The following is a 25,473-nucleotide window of genomic DNA, read 5'->3' on the forward strand; positions in this document are numbered from 1 at the left end:
ATTTAAGACACTTTTTGTGTGTGTTGAATTTCATTTTTATTTATTCTATTTACTTTTTCTGTGCCAAGACTCATGGACAACCACACATGCAATACAGTACGCAGCCTGCTGTATAAACTCAGGATCTGTACGTGTACACATTCAGGAACTGCTTGCACAATGAAGAACAATTAAGCCTGTGCTGTGAGAGGCACTGTGTGGCTCAGTTTACCGTGTGCCTGTGGCCTACTATCTGATCCTGACTACCTCCCCCCAAACCCCTCCCGCTGTCTCAACAATTAAATCAGTCAAGGTGAGTGGACTACCCACTCCTTTTCTCTTTGAAAAAGGAAAAAAAGAGAGGAAGAAGGAACGAAAGGGCCATGTAGAAAAAATAAGTGTGAGCCCATTTTATGACCTACAACAAAAACAAATTATTTGATTATGAAACATTTCACCTGAATGCTGGCAGTTGCCATGGAGATTTTGTGCAGATATGTGAGGCTGCACTTAATGGTGTGACCTTAACCTTGCACTAACTCGACTGCATGCACACAGCTGCACTTCATCCCGTAAATCAGCATATCAGCAGCAGTCCATTATTTTGTGATTTCCTCACAGACGTGAACCATTCCTTTGAAAGCCGTTCATATGTTGCATGTTTTCTGTATTTCTTGAGCAGATCCTCCAGACCCCTGAAGCACCACTTTCAAACCTTTCCCCTCCCCCATCCACATTTCTCTTTCTGCCCCTTTTTGCCCCTCTGTCCTGCTCTGTCTCTCCTGCAAGCTGCCTCTCTTTCCTGTGTGCTGGGGGCCAGCAGAGGGGAAGTACATTGAGAAAGAAAAGCACCCTCAGAGTTCAAGTGCATGGGCTTAAAGACACAGCTGGCTTTAACAAAGGGCTGTATGACGGGGAGAAAACAGTCGTGGAAGGGCAGAATAATAACCTATTGACAAGGTAGTTGTGTACACAGAGGCAGCATGGGGATCATTTCACAAAGAGGGAGAAATAATAAAAAAAAATGCAAACGGGAAAACTGAGGAAAAATGTCTCCTCCCCTTTTCCTCTTTCCACGTACACTCCCTCCCACCTTCCTTTCTTTCAATCTGTCCCTCGCCTCTCTCCTCTTCTTCATTGCTATCCTACATGCATAAACTCACACACGCGCAATGACTGATGCTTTTTCCTTCCTCTTGTGTGCTCTGTTTTTTCAGCACCCTCTCTCTGCACCACTGAGACTTTTGAACGTTTCTCCTCTGGGCGTAGCGTACGGTGGAACCAGTTCTTCACAGCTTCTAGCACATGCTGTCCCAGTCACAAACTGAGCAGCAGCAGCGGATCAGCCTGCCTCTCGCTTTACTGCCTGTGACTTTATCCCCCTGCTTTTCCCTCCTGCGCTCCCTTCCCGGTGACTTCCTTTGTCCGTAAGGCATGTTTCCCTTCAAAATCCTGAATACCAAGGGATGAAGAAAAGATAAATCATGTCTGAGGGAGAGGAGCTCGGGCAGCTGTGGATGAAATTTGACAAGACTGGACTGACAGAGATGCAAGGCTGAGACTCAGGAGGGAAAGCAGAAACTCGGGACTGATGATGAGGGGACGGAGAGGAACAATCAAGTTGAATTCAGGAAGGAAACTCTGGAAAAGGTAAAATAATAGAAACAACCTGATGTCATGTAAGAACATTTTGTTATTCCTCTATTAAGTTGCTTTATTAAAAAAGTATATATATATATATATATATATGTGTATGTATATATATATATACACAGGTTATTTTAGTCTTTTTATAGTTTTTGCTGTGCGTTTCTGAGTTTGACTCTGCTTTGGCTTCTTTTTGTTTGTAAAGTCATTGTCCTTTCTTCCCCTCCAACTATAACATTTTTGCTGTTTCCAAGCTTCTCCAAAGATCTAGCCATGTCATTTATCTCCTGGTTATGCTTGGGTAGAATATGTGTGTTAGCTTGCAGAGCTTTCCCCTGGAAACAAGTTCAGTTCTAGCTAAAGGCTGGTGTTGGGGCCCAGCTGGGAGGATAAAGGGGAAGGAAGAATGAGGTTGGGACATTCACTTTTGTGCCATTGTTGTGTCAATCACTGTAAATCCTACCATTAACTGAGTTATAATTACATTTTGTGAGTGTAAGTGTTTTTCAGCATGGTGTTTGTTCTTGGTTTGAGCCAATATGAAGCTAAAGGATGTCTGTCACAAAGTATTTGAATTATTTGGCCGTCAGCCTCCCCTGCCCTGGAATCAACACGTCCCACCCTCTACTTCCCCTCACTGTTTGTTTGTGGTCTCAGTATGCATCCCTGTTATGCTACTGATCACAAACCTCATCTTTATATCTTTAAGCGAACAACAACACTTTGACATCCCAGAATACAATTATGCTTTGTGCATGCACGGGCTCACCGTCCTGCTGGTTCACTGCTCTGCCTCCATTGTATAATACTGGCATCCTTTGCGTGCTGAAGATCTGAAATCTCCTCATCTATGTTCTTAAAAAGCCTGTGTGTCGCCTTGGTGATGTAACATATGACCCTATGCACACTCATAGAGATACCCCAGTTGTCTTTCTGTCACTGAGTGCCATTTGGCAGAGGGCAGAAATGGGGGATTTTCTTGTTCTGTGGATCAGAGGGTGACTGTGGGGATTATGGTAGACTTGAGCGTTGATAGCCATGCATCACTTAGCTCTGAAAATACAGTCCAAAATGGACAACCTTGATAGCTGATGGCTAGTTTCAGCATGGTGTTGTAATGGCTGTAAGGACAGGGTTTTTTTTTTTTTAAAAAAAAAAGGAAAATATTGTTTATTGTGATTAAATCAGTATCCTCCCTCATTCAGTAACAAATTTGTTTTTGATTTGTCTTACAGTTGAAGTATGAACTTATGCAATAAAGTTGTCACGACTGCTCAAGAGAGCACAATGAATGACTGAACCAAAATACAAATCAAGTTTTGGCTGCCGGTTTATTTACCACAGTAGTAATTCAACCTTTTTTCAGGGTAAATAGATGCAGAAATTATGTCAATCCACATAAAGTACTTTAAATTATTTTATACTATCTGCTAAAAACAGTTTTGTACATTACAGAGAAAAGGGATATTGTTCCAACATTACATATAAATGACTTCACAGATTAGCTGTCCATTATTTTCCCAGTTTTATTTATGTACAGGCACGATAAAATTAAAATAGAAATAAAAAAAATACTGCTGAGCACAAGCTGTTGTCTTCTAACTATGATGTCTCATATTGTAAGTTTGCAAACACATGATAAACTACAGAAGCTAATTTATTTTCTGTTCATTTAACTCTAATATAAAGGATAAATAAGTAATCAAGATAATCATAGAGGACAATGACCTTAATGCCTGAATTAGTGAGTTGTGTGATGTTATTTGGCAGTGGCAACACAAAGTGGTACGACTACTGCTACAGTGATGATTTGTGGTGCTTATCTAATGCATCTGTTTGGAAGCCACAGCTATGTGTCCTCTGACCCTAATACACCTGGCAGCTGATGGACACATTTTTATTCTCTATATTTACATAAAACTACATGTTTTTTCCTGACTTTCTCAGTTTATATCCTAAAATATTAATCCAATGTTGGCCTTCTGCCCTTCCAGTCATTCTCATCACTTTATTACCAATACCATACGGTTTACATATGGATTAATTTACATTACACTAAAATTTATGCATCACTGAAGTAAATATTTTGTTTTGGGGTAGTTTTTCACAAATATCAATTTTTCACACACTTCAAAGTAGAGCCTGCATTAGATAACTGTCATGAAGAGCCAAAATCAATGAGCTTTATTCATATTGCAACACATTTTACAGGCAGTCGAGACATTCAAAGCATCACCACAGGACTGCTTTACTGTAACAGTATGGAATACTTTGGCAGAAATAATGGATTGACATGGATTTCTGTACTAACAGAGAACCTAGTAGTTATTTAAACACCTTTTCAACTCTAGTATGCCACTTACTAACCTTGGCACATCTAAATACAAATGGAGAGGAAGCCGTTGATGTATTTCCCTTCATTATTAGTAATGCTGCTGTGGTGTGAAAGAGATGGGAAAGGGGCCACACACAACGAGTACGGTAGGTCCAGCGAGGGGAGAAAGCACTGCACCATGTGACTGCGAGATGTACTCGCGCGCTCTCACGGCCTGAGTGAGAGTTATTCCCCCTGGACTCAGTGTTCCAGTTGCATCAGTGTTTGTCTGCTTTCTCTAGGACATGGGGGCTGAAATGGGGCTGGAGCTGATAGAGCTCCATCTGGATACCCACAGGGTTTTTCTACATTATTAGCACAGACCTGATAATGTTTCTCTCCGTTGCACCAGTTGAAATCTCTAACTGGTGTTGTATTTTTCTTCCAGATGCAAGATGTGCATGCCTTCAGCACTTTCAGCTATTGAGTAATGTTGACATGTCCTGCTGAGATACGGATTTTTAGCAGTTTATTAATGCCGAACACGACTTTAATACGACACAGATGTGATTTGGTTGCGAACTAGACCTATAATTTTCTTGTAAAATATGAATATCTTGAGATAAAATAACAAAATAAATTGTTAATAAGCATTATCAAGATCAACTATATTAATGTGTTAACTCGTAGATATAATTTTTCCTCTCTTCACACATTTATGATGCATACAGTGTTATTCTGTATTCTTTTTCTTTTGTTGCATTTATTTCATACAAGACAAAATATTTTTATAGCCAAATGTTATCGTTGTTTTGTCTCAAATAGAAAACTTCAAAACTTCTTTCATCACTGATAAATAATATTATCTACAGTTTTTTTTTTTTTATTTAAGATTGATATCATGTAAAAATCACAGTGCTTGAGCCAGAGATTAAAGGGGATTATCTAAAGCAGAGCAACAGTAATAAACTGACATGACCAGAATAGTATATCAGAGAGATAATAGTATCAGCTTATCACAGCAATAGAGTACTTGCAATATGGAGTCCCAAATATGTTTGAGTGAGTTTCAAAAGAATGTAAACACTACCACAGTATAGTTAATCCACTATTGTTATTAGTTTTTTCACTAATCTTCTGCACAGTAAGCCTGTTTTCATTTGAAGACATCATTTACCTATATCTGGTCACTATCCTTTGGCTAATAAAATGGCACAGCGTATGATTATGATACATTAACTTTACCACATCAGGTAAATCTGACGTAACAGTGTATTTTAGAGTCATGTTCCAACACACTAAATTAACAAACCACAACGTTTTTTTTTTTTTTTTGTTAAACATTGAGCTTGTGCTTTGTTTACTAAATAACAATAATTCATTGTTTTTATGAGCACCAACAGGATTTATTACATATTTCATTTCCAACAACAGCGTATCATTAAATAAAAAAAAAAAGTTTAGAATATATTCAAGTATGATTTAAAAACAGTGCAATATGAGTAAAATGTTGAGGCATTTCTTGCATTTTACCAGCAGGCACAGTCTGGTCTAAATCAAGACACATCAACATGGAAATATTTAGATGTTGCATTGTGAAGAAGTGGGATTTCACATAATTATAATGGGAGCAGAAATGAATTCACGTAAAATAAGTTATTCATCTGTACAAATACAGAATACATAATAATCGAATGGCTGAGCAGCTAGAATAATCTTTTTGTTCAGTTTTAAATTGTGGAAGTTTTTTAGTTTTACTGATAATCCCAGTGAAATATTAGATGTGCGTGAAAACTCAAATGAGATTATGAGAAAAAACTCTGCAGAATAATGTTGATTGTTTGTATTCCTCATGTAATATTGATTATCTAACATGACTGAGACACTGTAAGCTTTTACAAAATAAGCACATTTGATAAAGAACGAGTTAGCTCAAAGCTTGGACACAAAGTTGTGTTTTGTTCCTGTTTCAGATCTGGATGACCTGTTCTTCATTTCACTCCTTTTGGGTGCACATAATATCAATTTTAGTGGGGGAAAAAAACCTATTTAACAATAACATGTACAGACGTTCATGTTCAAACGTCTTTACTCAAAACAAGCTGGAGTTCTTCAGTAAGAAGTGTGTTTCCAGTCTGAGGTGAAACATCGTAACTGTTGCTCCTCTTTCACATCTAGTATCATAAAACACAAAGCGCTGCCTTTGTCTCGAGTCCTGTAATGAAGTTTGCCTACGTGATGATACGTGATTTCTCTGTGCTACAGTAGAAACTACCAGTGAATATCACAGTTTATTCGTGCTGGTGTCTTTCATCTTTTTATCTCCCTCCCACTGCTGTTAGACTTTTCCAGTAAGTGAGTTCATATCAATGAATAGTTTCCTCATGGAGGGGCCAGGTGGCTGCCTTGTGTGTCGAGAAGCAGGCAGAAGTGGTGAGGTGGGGGTTAATATTTGCAGGCTGTAGGAATGTGTTTGCAGTCAGCAGTGAGAATTCCTCAGTTCTGCATTAGTAGGTCACTGCATTGCCTCTTAGCTCCCCGATATCAATTCCCTCTTGCTGTCTCCTCTTTCTTCCTATACCACTCTCATCTTTATTACCACGTTCCTAGCCGTCTCATTCTCGATGCACATCTTTTTCTTCTATATGCTCTCTCTCAACTTTTGATCCTCACCACTTCCACTCTCCTCTCCATCTCTGTAGATGTCTCACAGACAACTTTAGAGCCTCAGGAGTTGGGGGTTGGGTAAAAGCAAAAGATAGCGCAACTGTGTGTGAGTGTGATAATGTTAGTGCACAGTTCTCTCTGCTGCTGGCCTCGTGATGTCCTCAGTACATCAGTTATGTATAATTTATGGAGCAGGTTCCTGACGAACAAGCTTTGTTGAGGTTACTGGGCATTTGTCTGTATGTATTACTTCAGAAGTTTAGTCCAACTGCCCCCCAGTGATCAGTATGCTATAATTAATGAGACTATAAATTATAGTTGTGAAATGAAGACAGAAGTAATATTAATGGGACACTTGTCCATCTGAACTTGTATGATTTAAACAACATGAAGCTTTTTACTAAAGGCCTGAATGCCTGCTTGATGTCACATCTTCACATGTTGGACAGTACTTAAAGATGAAGCTAGTTGGAAAATGAGTAAAATTGGGGATGGGCGTGAAATATCGGATTCAGTACTTGTCTTTTTAAATATTGCGATACCACTAGTATAAGTTGCATGTTTTATATGGCTAGTATTAAACAGTAATTTGTTATTACTCTCAAAGATTTAAGCAAATAAAGTCGATGCAAAACCCAGGAACAGTGAATTTTTCTGTCTCTTCCGTGTCACGTGATTATAGCAACCTATCAGACATAGTGGCATCATAAGAATGATGATGCTGATGTCAATGTTAGTCCTAATGAGGATGCTGTGTTTTAATATTTTACATGTTTACTGAAGGCTTTTAGCACTATTAGTGAGAGGAAAGTGACACACTGACAAAAGTTGATTAGTTACCAAGGAATATGATAAACCACATACAACTATAGGATATGTGATGGATTCACATTATGTAATTTTAAAATGTACAAATTCAAGGATATGCATAAACAGTTAATTGTGACCATGTGTAAGGAATAAATTAACAAACTTGTGTTGTGCTGATATTAAATCTGACCCCTTTTCAGGCCCAATAATATAAAGCAGTGGGAATATTTTTTAATTGTATTCAGCTATGTATTTATTTAAATACTAGTAAGGTTCAGAGGATGTTACAAATCACATAATGAGTAAAAAGTTTAGTTAAAACCTGTAACTTATTGAAATAATGCCCTCTTATTTAGCAAATATGTGGATCATTTTAAGATTAGTAAAAAAAAGACTAATGTTTAAGTTTCTAAGCAGTTTATGCTTAGAAGTATGATTTTATAAAGTCATACAAGTACTGCTTAAAACAAGAGCTTAGTGCCAATAAGATCCTTGCAAAATGGTGAAGAAACAAATCAAGGCAACTTTTAATTAGCCTTTGTATTAACTTCACTATAATGGCTTGGATGAAATGGAGTAAATGTCGGTTCAGTTTTTCCAAGTTATTTCAGTGTCAGTCACTGCATCTTATCAGTGTGTTGGTGGACCTCACTGTGAAGAAACAATTCTCTATTTTCTCTTTTCAGCACTCTACTGAGGTGAAGTTGTAACATTGGCAGCATCACCAGTTTTGTAGAGCATAGCAGAGCCTGCAGATCCCTCTTCGAATCTGAAATAAAGTTCTTTGTTTAGATGTCACCCAGGTGCCATAGGCATTGCCCCGTGGTTGCGCTTGTCCTTTTCAAACTTAAACTCTGTAATTCATGTGAGAGCTTATGCATAGTAAGTGCTATCCTTTTTGCTGTCCCACCTGAGTGAGTTGCATATGTGTACTGACTTCTGCAGGACTTGCTATCTACTGAGGAGCAGAACACACGTATATGAGTTGAGGTCTTGTTGCAGCAAAACACACAGGGTGGCTTAAAGAATAATGTACACCTTATTTGACAGTTTAGTTAGTAACAGATTACCTAAATTGTGAAGATACAAGTAATCTGAGTACAAAGCACAGGGTGAGGTCACAGAGGGTTCATCTACTCATTTTTGTACTGTCTCTTGATATGCTGCCAGGTTTTTGCTTGAATGGATTACCCTCCATTTGAAATACGATTAAACAGCAACACAATTTACATGTAGTTGAACAAGTGACATTAATATGTTGTGTGTGTTTAATTTTTTTTTTTTTTTTAATCTTGTGGTATTCTTCTGGCTGGACTAGGATTATTATGTTTGAATCACTTAACAATCTTTCTATGTACCTGGATGTTGTCCTCTTAATTCAACTGTGTTTTGTTTGTCCGACAACATTGTACCTGGGGCAGTGTGAAATTTTGGAAAATACACACTACAGTCATTTCACAGTTTTTCATGAGTTATTTAGAGTATAAGCCGTTGTGAATTTGTTTAAGGTAGTAGCAAAGTCTTTAAAGGTTATAAATCCACCCACCATTGCCCTTTGTTTGCTGGTAGGCAAAGTTGGTTTCTTGTAAAAAAGCCAGATTTGAATCTTTAAACTAACACTTTTTGATAGTGAGTCTGTTTTATTTTTAACAAGCAGAAGTAAGCAGGTGAAATGTGTTTGTGTGCTGAAAGCATATTAATTTACTAACAGTCCTCTAAAGTGTGACACATCTTCTTCTGGTAACATATTGGTGGCATTCGCAAGGCTCCCCATTACACTTTGCAGTGATACACATGCTATGCAATGGTGCTGGAGGTGTCAGTGATGCCCGCATCACACAACGACTCCCTCGAGCGTGCCAGCGCTCTGGTGCCAGACAGAGGAGGTGGAGGAGAGAGTATAGCAGAGAGGAGGAGGGGTGAATGTGCTGTGAAGAGAAAAAGGGGAAAAATAAAGATGAAGGCATGAAGAAACAGGGTGTCTGGGAGGCAGAGACAAGTGGGTGAAAAAGCAAGACAGAAAAGTGTCTGAGGGAGAAGAAAGGATTTGTTGCAAGAGAATGGGAGGAGGTGAAGAAAATGAAGGGGAGAATGAGGAGGAATTATTTGCATACACTGTCGGTCGGCTCAGTGAGTCATTTCTAAATGAACCTCATGGTTCAGAAAACTAACCGTCACATAACTGTATGAATGTAATGGCAAACAAACTTTTACAAGTCAAGGATGAAGGAGTTCATAGTAGAAGCAAAACCTGCCGTTGCTGGCTGTTCTTTGGTCAGTGAGGGTTATCAGGGTCACTTTTATAAGATGAAAGGAGAAGCTACAGTTGGTTGCTTCCAACGGGGGAAGGAGAGGTCAGGAAGTGGCCCCAGCACAAACACCAGACTCATTGTTCAAGTTCAAGGTAAAACTGAATAGGGTTTTCATTGACATAGCCTGCCAGGCTGTGACAAGTCACCACTTTTAAAAGGGTCGTAATTAGAGGAAAACATTGCCTTTGGCATCATCTGACGTTGGTGTCATGCTGTTATAATTGTAAACTAATTATGTCAGTTTTATCTATTTAATTAGGAGTTTTGAAGCTGACTTGAGGGGATGGGGGAGTGGGGGGGTGGGGGGGTTTACGGGCTGTTTCAACAGAATTTGTTGCAAAATAATTCTTTTAAAAAAACTCTAAATTTTGAGCACATTGTGATGACATGTGGCCTGTGCTCAGGTGTGTCCAGCCTCTGCCCCCTTGAACAAGGTCACAGACAGCGGGTCAGATGTCAGGGCAGCATTAACCCCCTCCCCCACCTCCAGCAGCTTCCCTCCTTTCCCTCCCTCTATGTTGTGTCTGCTCCGTCAGCTCCTCGTTAACTCCTCACGGGGGGGATTTCCTGTTCGCCTCCTTCACTTCCCCGTTCCTGCTGAAAATGGAGCAGCATCGTAGCTCTTTTTACAAAGCGTTAATAATTAAATCCTTCACAGTTTCTGTGCTGCCAATGTGAACTAACGGCATGAAAAGTTTTAACCACACACGAGTCACAGCTGTACTGGACCAGCTACAGTGCCAAACCTTTAGGAAGTTGAGGGCTGTAATTGATGACTTTGTGCTCTCAATAAATACAGTGCAGCTAACGCACACACATAAACACACGCTCATGCACAGGCATATAATTCAACGTCTGACTCACTCCCTTTAACAGAAAGTCAATAACAATACAGGAATGATTAATCAGTCCCTCCATGGCCCCTCCCTCCCTACTCACCACCTTCCACTCTCTCTTCTCAACCCCTCTAACCCTCTCTCAGCTCAGTATTGATCTGAATGCATTTGCTTCCCATTTATCCGTTAGCATCCCTCCCCCATCTCGTATGCACTGCCACTGCATTGAGCGGTCACAAAGAACCTTTCACGCAGCAGTGTCTTGCATGCGCACAAACGGCACACACTTCTAAGCTCCTGCACAGGCAGTGGCACAGATGACTTTGGTGCACACACCATCTCACACTCTAGTAGGTACCACACTTAACTGCATTGCACAGAGGGATTTGGCTTGATTGTTCTAGGCTGTAGAGTGCAAATTAGGAGGGTCTATTTCACAGTGCAGGTGCATTACATGTGTGTATTTTGTGTTTGTAAGTTACACACAGTAGCCTAAGCACAAAGGGGAGTTCTTGAAGGTTTAACTGACAGCCTATGTGACCCCCCCTGCTTCCACTCCTGCCATTCTGGTTGGTGGCACACAGGTTGCCATGACACCAGACTGTTTTGTCTGCCCTTTGACCTCTTTAAGGGGTTCTGTGGTAAATCAGGCATTACATGTGAGGGGCAAATAGAAAAGAGGAGAAGGAGGGGGGGGTGGGGGCATTTCCTCTGTTAAAATGAGGTCCAAAAGGTTCTTCTATACATCCGCTTTGTAGAGAGCAGAAGGTGGGGAGCCTCCAAGAGGCTCGCATCGGAACAAAGACACATGTGCACATGCAGGCATAGCAGTGCTCTGCAAGGGTAAATGAACTAGGTTGGAGCTCCCAGGAGGTGGGGAGTTATTATGCTCATTGTGCAGTCGGCCAGCTAAAGCTATTTGGCTGCTTCTTTTGAAGTTATATTTATCAAGCCGGAGCAGGAGGCTTAGCACTCCAAGCTGGTGCATTGCTTTATTCATTCTGCGGAAGGCATGTGTGCACTGAAACACCTTTCAAATATCAATATTTAAAACTTCCTTCAAATGTTTATCAGGAGAATCTCCAACATAACATAACATAGAAGTGTAACATAGAATTGATGTTACAGCTTTGAGTCCCGTAACTCTCTTTTTCTGATGCCTTTGAGTAGCTCTTTCTGACAGAGTTTCTGATTTTCTGCTGATCATGCTGGGAGAATAGGGCTAGTTTTCAAATTAAACTTTTCAATGGCAACATTTAAGAACCATCACAAGAGCCAAAATGGGTGTTAAGCAACTTTTAAAGTTTCTGTAATTCTAATTAACTCAGTTGCATGAATTGCCCCTTTATAGTCTACTTTCTCAATGTGGTCTCATGTTAATATCAAATTATTCTGAAAATTCATCTAATTGTGCATGGACATGACATGAAGCGCAACTAAATTCTGCCTGCTTGCAGTCATGGCAGAGACGGGAAACTTCACCAGCAAGCAGCATAACAAAATTACATTTTAAATACTTGGAGGTAACTGTGGGATGTGATCAGCTGTGTAGTATGTTAGTAACTTACTGACTGTTTCAGACATAGTAGCTTTCTGATCTTTGTCAGTTTCATAAGGAAAACTTTATTCCCTCCAACCTTGATGATGATGATGTGTTTTTTTTCTGTGTGTTTCAGTTGGCTTGTGGTTTACATCTAAGGGACACCTGCCACTGTGATTTCAAGGTAACCTTTACATAATATTTCAATACATTCCACTCATTATATGCAAACACTCGCCTGACTGACATGTTTTTTGTACACAAGACAAACCATGTTGAACATGTAAAGACCACAAACTGAAACATGTTCTCTGTAAGTGTACACACAGATTGACCTAATCTTGTGTTACATATCTGTTTGCTTTATTTACATTAAGCTTAATAAGGACTGTGGCTCATATATCAGATTTTGCATTAAAAAGTATCAATTAATACTATGGGATTCACATTCAAATGGGTATTTTATTTATTTTAAGTATAATCCAATGTACAAACTCCGTTATTACTCATGTAGTATTTTTACATCCAGAATATTTGTTGTCCAGTCATTTAAAGTTCATCAATTTAGGTTGATCCTACACTGTATCTGTATGAATTCTGCTTATTATTTTCTAATTCTTTGTGACTAATCTGCTCTCTGGCTACCACATATTTACATGAATCATTACATTTATTGCTTCCTACAAATTTTGTGAGAAATGACAGCCTATTTAAAAAAAAGTATTTATAATTTGAATTTGAATCTCAGTTGCCTATATGCAAAGCTGCAAAATGAATGCCTGCAAACACAAAAATAAAAGGACACACTAGGGCATTAATTAGTTCATTTTAGCACATGTGCACAACAGATTGCAAAAACCCGGACAAGCTTTGTACCTTGAATCTAAATATTTGTTTTCTCCCTGAATTATTTGGCAAGAAATACACGCTGCATGTAGTCAGTGAGATATAAAATAATCATCAAGCCAGTCTGCACGATTTAGCAAAGCTAGGATGAAAATTATTTATAAGTTTCTAAATGTCTTTGACGAAGATGTTGCATTCCAAAGTAGATAGTCTTTCCTTGTGTGCTGCTTTTTGGCCAAGCTGGGGTTTTATTCTAATTTAAACCCCCCCTTCACACAACCAGCACTTGTAAACCTCGGTATTTTGTGTCCCATCATGAATTCTTCCAGCTTCTATTTGATTGGAATCTTTGAAAGGGCGGCGTTACAAAAGGCCACTCACACACCAATCCCAGCTTACGTAAATTGACAGTTGTGCCATAGCAACAGTTTGGCTAGTTGCCAGGCTGTTGATGTTGCCAGGCAAAAGGTTCCCATGGCAACATTCATTTTGCCATCTTGGTACAGGAGGTTGGCGTCAACCAAGGCAGATTAGTGTTTAACAGAGAATTTCTTTTTACCAGGGAAAAAAATAGTGTATTCATATTTCAGCAGATAGTTGTAGTCTGTAACACTGAAGAACATTGCAACATGTTACCCTCGCATCAAAGATGTTGCATGCATAATTCCAATGCAAAGCATTGGTAGAGGTTATGTAGTGAAATCTAAAATAGAAAATTGGTGCATAAAATTTAGGCCAGAAAGGACAAGAATTCTCCAGCTTAACATTTTCCCAGACTTACATCATGCTCATTTCATCAGAATGAAACCACTGACGGTGAAATTGTGTTTACTGATGAATCTTACATGCTTCTAAAAGTGATGTCACATTCTGTGTCGCCGCACAGTGTGTGGATTATGATCAAGGATATGAGAAATTTTGAACTTCAAGTGGCACCCACCCCATTTAGGAAGTGCCACAGACATTTTTCATAGTGGGTGAGTTTTTCATGGCCCAGGCAGGCCCGCTTCAGGGAGAAGGGATGGAGAAAGTGAAAGGTAGCTGACACTTGCAACCAACATGGACGTTTAGCCAGAGGCTCCGATAGCGATTGCATAAAAACCCCCCAAATTCAAGACAAAACAGGACTATTTTACAAGCTATATTGGAATGATAGGGGGTACAAAGACTAGAAGTCAATCAAAGCGTAAAAAACGACAAGAAGGGAAGAAAATGGAAGAAGCGCAACACCACGAGGAAAATGTTAGCGTGGTGCTACAAGCTATCCAAACGGAATTGTGTGAATTCCGCAATGAAAACAAAGAAGACCTTCAAAAAATTAAGCAGGAAATCAAAGAAGACTTGAGAGCTGAGTTGAAAGAAATAAAGAAGGAAATCTATCAAACGATATCTGCAAACTCTGAAAAAATCAACACACTCAAAAACAAGCTAACGGAGGCTGAAGCACGGATAACTGAGACAGAAATATTGACCATAGCCATGAAGGATGCCCTCCTCAAAGTTATGGAAAACCACAAAGTTGTACAAGGAAAGCTGACGGATCTGGAAGGGAGATCTAGGAGGAACAATATCCGCTTGTACGGGATTCCTGAGGGAAAGGAGGGTGACTCGGTGCTACAGTTTGTGGACAAGATGCTAAAGACGGCACTTTCGCTTCCTGCAGACATGAGCTTGCACATCCAGCGAGCCCATAGAGCATTAACACAAAAACCGGGTCCAAATGCTCCATCGAGATCAATAATAATAAGCTTTCAGGATTACGTTACTAAAGAGAGTATACTGAAAAAGGCATGGGCAGGCAAAGTAATGTATGATGATCGGCGCTTATTTTTTGACCATGACTATGCTACAGAAGTGGTGCAGAAGCGCAGGGAATATGTAACCATTAAGCGTGCTCTAAAGGAGAAAGATGTCCGGTTTCAAACACCGTTGGATAAAATACGCATTCATTGGGACTCGGGTGTGCGTACATATGGCAGCGCAAGGGAGGCTGCCTTGGAGATGAGGCGGAGAGGATTCTCGGTGCCGCTGCCGAACTCTAACCCGGCGGAGATGAACAGGGAGCTGGAGAGTCTATTCCAGACAACGGCACGACAAAGCACTTAGGATTAACGGGACGAATGAAAAGGAGTATGCCAACCAAGACGTGGAAGACGAAAGCTACCTTTATTTGACATTTTGTTGTAAAGAAGGTCAGGAAAAGTACGGAGAACTTTTGATGTAAGCAACGGACTTCTTCTGTATCATAAAGTATGCTATCGGGCAACGTTGGACTCTTGAATGTGTGAAACGGCGTGTCTCACCTTCAGAGAGGAGCCCTCTACGAAGAGAAAAACTCCTCAGCCTGCCAACGGGGACTCGGGGTGCCAAGGACTTGCCCCAGACTGGAAGTCAGGTTTTCGTTTTTGCTTTATGTTTTATTTTACTACTCTGTTGCAATATAGTTGGCCATATGTTCAGGCCCGGTTCTTATCTTGTCTGGGAGACTTAAATACATACTTAAATCGCCTTTATGCCGTATAATAATATAAAGTTTGTGTCACTAAATGTAAATGGGCTAAATAATCCAGTTAAAAGAAGTAAGGTTATGACTAAGTTGAAAAAAGAAAAAGCCCAGGTAACTTTTTTGCAAGAGACCCACTTATCTTCACAAGAACACGAAAAATTGAAAAAATTAGGTTATAGAAACACATACTCTAGTTCTTACAGAGAAAGTCCAAAAAGGGGAGTAGCAATTGTTATAGCAAATATGGTCCAATTCGAATGTTATAAAGAGGTGACAGATAATGAGGGCAGATATGTGTTAATTAAAGGAAAACTGGAAAACAAACTTGTTACCTTGGTTAACATATATGCTCCCCCTCAGAGTAAGAAGAATTTTTATAAAGAGGTGTTTAACATAGTTACTCAGGAATCTGAGGGCCTCTTGATTTGTGGAGGAGATTTCAACGTTGTGCTGAACCAGAACATGGATACAACTAGCACCAAAAATGGCAATAAACGTATAACTAGATTAATGAATACACTAATAAATGAAGTTGGATTGGTAGATATATGGAGAGAGCTTTACCCTCAAGGGAAGGACTACACGCATTATTCTGTCCCTCATGCTGTCTATTCTAGAATTGATTATTTCCTAATTAATATTGAAGAAATTCATAATGTTACAGAATGTAAGATTGATGTTTCAGATGTTTCGGACCACAACATGATTAGTCTTAAAATTAACCTGGACGCTAGGAAATTGAACACTGCATGGAGACTTAACTTGAGTATATTAAATAGAGAAGACAACATTAAACAAATTAAAGACGAAATTAAAAGGTATGTCGAAGAAAATGATACAGGAGATGTGAATCCTGCTATCCTCTGGGATGCATTGAAGGCTGTTTTGAGAGGTAAATTAATAGCTCACACAACTGCACAAAAACGCGCCAGGATGGCTGTGTATAAAAATTCAATTGAAAAACTTAAATGCCTGGAGGAAGAACACAAACAAACTGGAAATGAGTCAATATTAAAACAAATGGTTGAAACTAGAAAGAAAATTGACGAAATTCTTCGAGGAGAAATTGAGAAAAAAGCAAGATTCCTAAAACAAAATTATTATGAAGCAGGACCCAAAGCAACTAAAATTTTGGCAAGGCGACTGCGTAAACAACAAGAATCAGTGACTATTAAAAAAATTAGAGATGCAGTCAGTAACCAGTTGTACTGCAAACCAGACCGAATAGAGAAAGAGTTTGAAAAATACTATACAAAATTGTACTCTCAACCTTCAGCTGCAAATAGGGACATAATCAGACAATTTCTCAATTCACTTGACCTACCTTCTATTGGGGAAGCTCAAAATAAACTAATTATGTCGCAGATCACAGATAAAGAACTTGAAGCGGCAATCAGTAAACAAAAATCAAATAAATCCCCAGGCAGTGATGGATTTCAGTCTGAATTCTATAAAGTTTTTAAGGAGGAGCTCAAACCCTTACTTTTGTCATGTTTTAACTGGACCCTAAAACAAGGAATGGCCCCTCCGTCATGGAGGGAGTCAATTATCACATTATTACCCAAAGAAGGAAGAGATAAAGAAGAATGTAAAAATTATAGACCTATATCCCTTCTAAATGTGGACTATAAAATATATACCTCAATTATATGTAAAAGATTTGAGACATTTTGGCCAGATTTAATTGAGGTCGATCAGACTGGTTTCATTAGGGGGCGCCAAACACAAGATAACATAAGGAGAGTACTTCATGTTATTGATAATGCTAAACATACAGGTATTAGTACAGTAATAGTTAGTTTGGATCAAGAAAAAGCATTTGACAGTGTGAGCTGGGTGTATTTATATGAAGTGTTGGCACGCTTTGGATTCAAGGATGATTCAATTCAATGTATAAGGACGCTATATCATGAGCCTACAGCCAGAATCAAAGTTAATGGCAGTTTAACTAATAGAATCTCCCTCGAAAGAGGGAATAGGCAGGGTTGTGTGCTCTCCCCTTTGCTCTTTGCATTGTATGTTGAGCCACTTGCACAAGCGGTAAGGGAAAGTCCGATCCTACAGGGAGTTACGGTAGCAGGGGAACAACATCGTATAGGACTCTTTGCGGATGATGTTATTATCTTTCTCCAAGATCCAGAGTCCTGTCTTCCAAATCTAATGAGTTTATTTCATGCATATGAGCATTACTCTGGCTACAAAATAAATATAAGTAAGACACAAATCTTGTCGTTCAACTACTTGCCCTCTCAGGAAATTAGAGACAAATATAAAATAAAGTGGAATTCCAAATCTATTAAATATTTAGGTATAAACTTAACTGACTCAATTCCAACCATGTATGACTTAAATTATAATAAAGCAGAAGAGGACATTAAAAAAGACTTTAATAAATGGTCAACATTGCCACTAGATTTTAGTTCCCGAATACAAATAATTAAAATGAATGTTCTCCCCAGATTGTTATATTTGTTTCAGTCCCTTCCGCTTTCTGTCCCTCAAAGTAAATTCAAAACATGGGACAGAATGATTTCGAGATTTATATGGAATGGAAAAAAGCCACGAACAAAATATAGCATTTTACAACTCCCAAAAAACAAAGGGGGAATGGCCCTACCCAACTTAAAAGAGTATTTTTTAGCAGCTCAACTGAGACCACTTGTTTGCTGGTGTAGACCGGACTATGAATCTAGATGGAAATATATTGAAAAAGAAGTTTCAGGCTATAAAATTCAAATTTTTTTATCTGATAAACTGCTCATGACATCTCTTAAAAGTAAAATGAATCCAATTGTAAAATTCACACTTGAAACGTGGCACTCTGTTATAGAAAAATATCAATTAAAAGAGCAGGTTCTTTTACTGAAATGGTATAGATTTGATACTAAATTCAAACCAGGACAACTTGATGAAGCATTTCAACAATGGGAAATAAAGGGAATTACGGCAGTCTTTACTCTGTTGAAAGAGGGCAAGTTCATGAGCTTTCAAGAACTTAAAACAAAGTACAATTTAGATAAGAAAGACTTTTTTAGATACTTACAAGTCAGAGATTACTATATGAAAGAAGTTAAACCAAAACTTATAGACACTATGCATATTATTATAAGGGTAATGATAGATTCATATTTGCAAAAAAAATTAAAAGCCATCTCAGCCCTTTATAACTCCTTGAGGGAAAGCAGGCAGGAAACGACAATGTATCTTAAAAAAAAATGGGAAACAGAATTGGAAGTTGAAATAACAGAGGACGAATGGTTCCAAATGTGTGAAATTCAGCACAGTACTACAAATTCATTGATATGGAGGGAATTCTGCTGGAAGAATTTGACACGATTTTTTATTACTCCTAAAATCAAAAGCAGACAGACACATACTCCACAAGAGTGTTGGAGGTTGTGCGGAAAAATTGAGGCTAGTCACGCACATATCTTTTGGAGTTGCACTAAAATCACTAGATATTGGGAAGAGTTAGGAACAGCTCTGACAAAAATTTTGGGTTACAGCATTCCAAATACTTGTCTTGTGTTGTACCTTGGTAACATAGTACATTTTGTTAAGAAGGAAGACATGTTTATTACGAAGGTGGTCTTGGCGGCAAGCAAAAAGGCAATAACAAAAAGATGGCTGAAGCCTGATCCTCCTGTCCAGGAAGACTGGATCAAGATTGTGGAAGGAATATCGATAATGGAAAAAATGACACATAATCTTCGATTGAAAGGATCTAAATACGACAAGCAGTGGGAAAAATGGATCTCATTTGTAAGTGACACACAAGACGTAGTAAACTACTAAATGGAAATATCGGTGTAATGTGAAAGATAACAAAAATACCCAGACAGATGCTCTATTGTTGTCAATTGTGTTTTTGCAAGTTTCTATTTCGTTATTTAATTTCTTGTATGAGGATTTTTTTTTTCTTGTGATTTTTGTTGTTTGTGTGTTTGCATAAAAACTAATAAAAAACAAAGTTGGAGAAAAAAAAAAAAAAAAAAGAAAGGTAGCTGACACTGGCACAATTACACTGCATGATTTGACTGTGAAAATATTGCAGCGACGAAGTAGAGGACCTTGTGGGTATTTTCTTTTTTAGAGGAGAGGACAGGAGGGGGGTGTGAAGATAGAGAGTGGTTAAAAGAGTAAGAGGTGGGAAATCAAGACCTGTGAGGGTTGAAGCAGTGAAAAGGTTGAGTGAGGGTGGAGAGAAGAAGGAGGAGGGATCAGAGGGTGCACATTTGGACAGGGGGTTGGAAGGGGAGCAGCAGAAAGAAGTGGGTAAAGTCCTTACATACCAAATAAGAAAAGAAATAGAGAATATGGAATCACCTGGCAACATATTAGTTATTATTTTGTCCAACTGGTTAAAAGGTTTTACGCTGGACTTTGTATTTTCATCCTCTCTGTTATGTCGACGGTGCTTCTTTGTTGAAAACTGGATTGTTTAAGTCACACAGACCAAGCAGCAATTTCATGCAGAGAGCACAGAGCTCCCACAGACAGCTCCTTTTGTGCAACACCACAAATGATCTGAATATTTACAAGTCTTCAATTTGTTTTGATCCCATCTGTTATTACATTTCTATGCTGATAAAAGTCTGTGGAAATACTTTCAGTTGCTTCTAAACAGCATATCATCTTGCCCCAGTTATGTCCGAATCAGTGCTGCAAGTAACTCAACACTCCTGGTTTGTAGTTGCTGGAATGTACCAGTGTGCCAGTAATATACCAACGCACAACAATTATAATATCTGTGGAGAGTACCTAAAATGTTTTTAGAAATTATTCTTCTGTGACGTGGAAGAAATTCCTTTTCGAGAGAGAAGCAGAAGTTGCCCATATTTAGATATCACTGACAGCCGACATGATGGTGACAGATGGTAGATGGTATTTAACTCCCATTAAAAGCTGTCAGCCTCTAAGTTGCATTTGAATGGGATGAGTGTTGATGAAACAGCGAATGTTTGGTCTTTTTTTTTTGTCTTTATCAGAAAAGGATTTTTTTGACTTGATTGCTTTTCAGTGTGAAGACATGTCACCAAATATTTTGGTGTATTATGCAAAGACAGTCAGACCGTGAATCTGAGGTTTTTTATTCATTTATTTATTTATCTTATCAGTGTTGCATTGTTGTAGTCTTCTTGTCTTTAAAAGGACAAGAGAATTAGAAGGGAGAGTTGTTTGCTCGGCCACCAGTAGAGGGCAACAACTGCAAAGAAATAGCTGGAAATCCTGTGAATGAAATGAGTGTGTGAAGCCTTGTAGTGCTCACACCTGCATGAAAGATTTTGATGTCAGGAAAAGGCTTTTCATAGTTTCTGCTCCCATACCTCTTCATAATAAATGAAATTGTATAGACTTCCTCATCTTTTTTATCAGCTGGAATCCATCTGCACATACACTATACAAGTGGGAATCTTATACTGGTGTACTTACCAGCTCTTCACAGCTGTGCTGCCTTTCTTCTACATTACTGGCCACAACTGCAGTCAGGGGACAGGTTCCTTCCTGTGCCATCACTGCAGCATTCAGCGTAGGTACTTTCCCTGGCTTCAAGCAATTTTCCCAATCCAGTCAGAATTACAGCACCATTTAATTGGGAAAAAAGTGGTTACATGCATCTTCTTTCATTTACGCATTACAACTGATTTAAAAAAGAACATATAAATGTATATCACTGTTGCAGTGTCAGTCAACTCTTGTCCAAATTTCAAACTGAAGAAAAACCACACAGACTCATTCAATTAAACAGTCATAAGGGAAAATCCCTTTTGAAATTGTATGGTTAAAACCTTTAAAATGTCTGAAAGATTTACTGATGAGGACCTTCATAACATGAATGTACTGCACAAAGAGTAAGGAGTGGTATGAGGTGATAGATTTTGTGAAGGACCTGAGCTAGGCAGAGATACAGACACCTACATCCTGCTGTTAAGAAGACCTTGTCTGGAGAGCAGTTCTACAATCTGTGCTCTGCAGTGTGAGGTAGTTGGTTGTATGGTTTCGCATAATAAACAGCACGGAGATAACTGTACAACCTTCTAGCTTTCCCTGCGGAGTCACTTCTTGCCACGACTAGCACACCACCAACAGAGAGGTAAGTATGTTTAGTTGCTCTGCTGGAGCTTATCCTGGTGTTTCACACCAAGCTTTACCTCACCTTATGTGGTGCCAGGGTCCAAAGATAAAGAGTTCATGAATTTCCCTTTTTATGGTCATATCAGAAAATTTTGTGAGTAGTATTTGTTCCCACTGTACATATTTGTGTCAGGTTGTAAATAATAATCAATAGATCTACAGCAGAACAAATATCAAGTGATGATGCTAATGATACGTCTTTATAAAAGAGGAATAGCATTCAGGTTTTGTAGGGACTTTAAAAATAACTTTTTGTGAATAAAAGAGAATACAGGGCTCTCCTGCTAACATTTCAAGACAACATATAGATGAAAAATTACAAAGATGCAACCCAGAACAGATTTGAAACAAAACTACTGAACAGAAAACATGTTTCACAAGCTGAGTAAAACTAAAAACACAATAACTGCACAAAAATATATTTGTTTTTACAAGAGTACACCAAAAACACAAGCACACTGAAAAAAAAATAATTTTACAATTAATTAAAGCCAAAAACAGAAAACTGAATGACACAGTATAACATAAAACTCATTGTAAAACCCACAGAACATCCCAGACACCGCAACAACAAAAATATTTTGTGGTATTTCACAAATATCACAACAAAATATAACAAAACCAAAGCTGAAATTAAAAGGCAACAAAATCACAGAAAACGCCACAAAGACATAAACCCTAAAAACATCAAATTTCTACTTTCTTATTGTGTCTTTGAAACCCTTTTTTTTCAGCACTTTCGTTGTGTCTGTTTTTGCTGCACTGTCTTCAGTGTTGTGTTGCAGCAACCTGAAAAAGCAGTCCATAATGTTCAGAATGAAAATGAGGTTGTGTGAAGTCCCTGTGAACAGTGTTTTTACCTGCAGCAGACAGTATGAATTAACACCCAATCAGAACAGAGATGAGTATTTAAACCACCTTAATCTTAAAAACGTGAGCAAATGCTTTTTACTTTGACATGATTCACTAAATCTAAAATATGAGACAATGAATATGAATAAAACTCTTGAAAAGCACGAACACTTACCATTGTTAAAATATTTTCAAAAGTATGCCTAACAGTAAGCTATCCAGCAAGCCTGAAACAATTCCTGGTGAACTCAGCAGCTGATCACCTGCAGTATATGTTGAATAACTTGTCTTCTCTTCTCCTGATTCTCCAAACATGGAGCGCTCTGACTGCTGTTTACTGTTTGTTAAACACATAAACAGAAGTACTTTCCACAACCCCACTTAAATGTCATTTCTTTCTTTTTCTTCTTTTTTTTTTAAATAAAAGGAAAAGCATGTAGCCACATAAACTCAGCTGCTCTTCCATAAACATACAGTAAGATCTACCTGACATTTAGCAAAAAGAAAAAACAAAAACTCCGTCCTTGTAAAGCAGGGGTGTCAAACTCCAGTCCTGGAGGGCCGGTATCCGGCAGATTTTTGTTGTTTCCCTCCACCAACACAGCTGATTCGAATCAAATGCATCCAGCAGCTTCTTGTCAACCTGTTTTTCAGTTTGGTCAGGTGTGTTGGAGCATGGAGACAACAAAAACCTTCAGGATACCGGCCCTTGAGAACTGGAGTTTGACACCTGTGTTGTAAAGGCTTCTGTGCATGTTCAGTAAAGTGCAACACACAGCATAGAAGAATAGATTTCACCAACTTAACTAGCACTTTCTAACTAAAACACCACACAAAGACATAGTTTGGCAAGAATACGTTAGTAATTTTTTTTTTTTTTTTTTGCACACTGGCATTTTTGCCCGCATACCTGCTGCCATTATACAGTATCTGGAGCAACACTATCCTCAACATCAATATTATCATTATAATTATAGTTAGTTGCAGGCTGTACTGTCTGTTGTACTGTCTCTGATCTGTTGTTGTATTGTTTGCTCTTGTGTATTTCAAGTCTTGCAGTTTATTCTTGTGCACTCAGTGCATCCTGTGGAGTCTTGTCCTACTGCATTTTTATGCTGCACCTTCATCCTGAAGGAATGTTGTTTCGCTTCACTGTGAGCTGTGGATCTGGTTGAAAGGGGAATAAAACCTACTTGACTTAACTTGACTATTGAAGTCATGAAGTCTTTGCTTGTGTTTTGCTGTATTCCCTTTTGAATCTTTGTAAACAACATTAAGCTTTTTTAGTCTAACTTCATGTTTTTACACACACTACTACTGTTATAATGCAATTTCCACACCATCTTATCATCTTCCTTTGTTTTCTCCACGACATCCACCCCCCTCCTTCTACCACCAACAGGCAGACTGCTAGTTTGAAACAGCAGCCATCTGCATTGCATTGCAGCCAGCTCTACTCCCTGCCTGGGAGGATGAAAAAGGGGGCCATATATCTGAATTGTGCTGATTCTGCACTGTCAGTCGTATAGCGTTCTTATTACCCACTGCACAACACTGCTTTCCTGCCAGAACAGACAGCTGAACATCAGGTAATTTCAAGTTGTGTGGGGAGTTAGAATGATTTATGGTACATTATAAAAAAATCGTCATTACCATTTTTCTTGTTCTGCATTACTTTTACAGCAAAACCTGATTCATACCAGTGACTGGTTTCACTTGGCTCATTTTCCAGCCAGCCGGATCTTGCAATCTGCGCATATGTGAGCAGATCGTCACACAAACATGTCCTCAAACGTTCACATGCACATATGCTGCCATAGAACTGTGGTTCAAAACTGTGAGGAAAACAACACAAGTTTTGTTAGAATAAAGCATCGTCGGTTCCTTAAAGCACCTCCTCTCACATGCAAAAATTCTCACTACCGCTCAACAAAAACAGGTGTAATGAGTAGCAGCACAGCCAAAAACAAATGCTCTGCGCAATCTCTTGGGATGTAATGGCAAACTAGAGCATCCCAACCCTGAGACAGACAAGGCAGACACCATCCCAGACTGATGATGTCATCCTTGTGGAGCACTCCCAGTGCTTTGTCTCTCTGTGTGACACTGCAGAGTACAGCCTCAGGCACACAGATGCATACATACACAACCACACACACCTGCCTGTTGTTTTCTTCATTTGTCAGTTTTGGACAATTCTCAGGTCAGGACGCTTTTTTCTTGTTGTTTCGCTAAAATGGCGCCCAGATAGCCTCCGTCTTGGAGAGAGGGGCTCTAGTAGGACAGCCGAAGCAGAGCAGGCGCAGACACCTGCACTCTATAATGAATACACAATGGGAAATCTACTGTATGTGCTGTAAATACGCAGGTGTTTGTCTTTGTGACATTAATGCAGATCAGATAGAGTATGTGCTGCACAAGCAGAAATTGACCAGGAGCCGTGCAGAACACTCAGTGCACATATCCCAGCAGTTAGTGTTAACACATTCAGCATATTGTTTCTATGTAAATTAAGGTGTCAAGGCTTTACAGTATGATAGCAGCAATGAAGGAGGAGGCTGAAGCGTCTGTAGTGCATCAGAGCTGTGAAGACAGCAATTCAGAACAGGATCAAAGCAGGGAATGCATCCACTGTGTGATCAGAATAATGCTTAAGTAACAAAGACCAACATATAGGCAGTGAGGATGCATCATAATTATTCAGGAGGTATTGTAAGAGCAGAGTGCTGTGTTTTTATTCTAACCTACATTTCTAAAAGGTTGGATTCCCGTTTTGCATATTTATGAAAAAGAAGCCTTGTCTGAAAGAGGGGCGAAGACGAGTTTGTCTGAATCTATTCCATCACACAGTGTTGGTCTCCTGTTTTTTTCTGTGAGAAAGCTTATAAAATTTTCACCTCATCCTACATTAGACTGATATCCTTATAATTTCCCACAATTTTTTTTATACAATATATCAGTCATTGTTAAGTTGCTTTCCAGAACAGTCACAGGGAACTCATTCTCCTTTGTGAGGTAAAATGTCTGTC

General features: G+C 38.9%; 1 protein-coding gene across 2 annotated transcripts in view; it reads left to right on the top strand.

The window, feature by feature from the left end:
- The first annotated feature begins 1,153 nt into the window (after positions 1 to 1,153).
- Positions 1,154 to 25,473, top strand: part of spaca6 (sperm acrosome associated 6) — a 35,615-nt gene continuing 11,295 nt past the window's right edge. For both annotated transcript variants that reach the window (XM_079240203.1, XM_079240204.1), the window contains exons 1-2: positions 1,154 to 1,629; positions 12,242 to 12,289. The gene's annotated coding sequence lies outside the window, so the exon portion shown is untranslated. The remainder of the gene's footprint in view (positions 1,630 to 12,241; positions 12,290 to 25,473) is intronic.

The sequence above is a fragment of the Telmatherina bonti genome (genome assembly GCF_933228915.1).
Source record: "Telmatherina bonti genome assembly, chromosome: 5".
NCBI lineage: Eukaryota > Metazoa > Chordata > Actinopteri > Atheriniformes > Telmatherinidae > Telmatherina > Telmatherina bonti.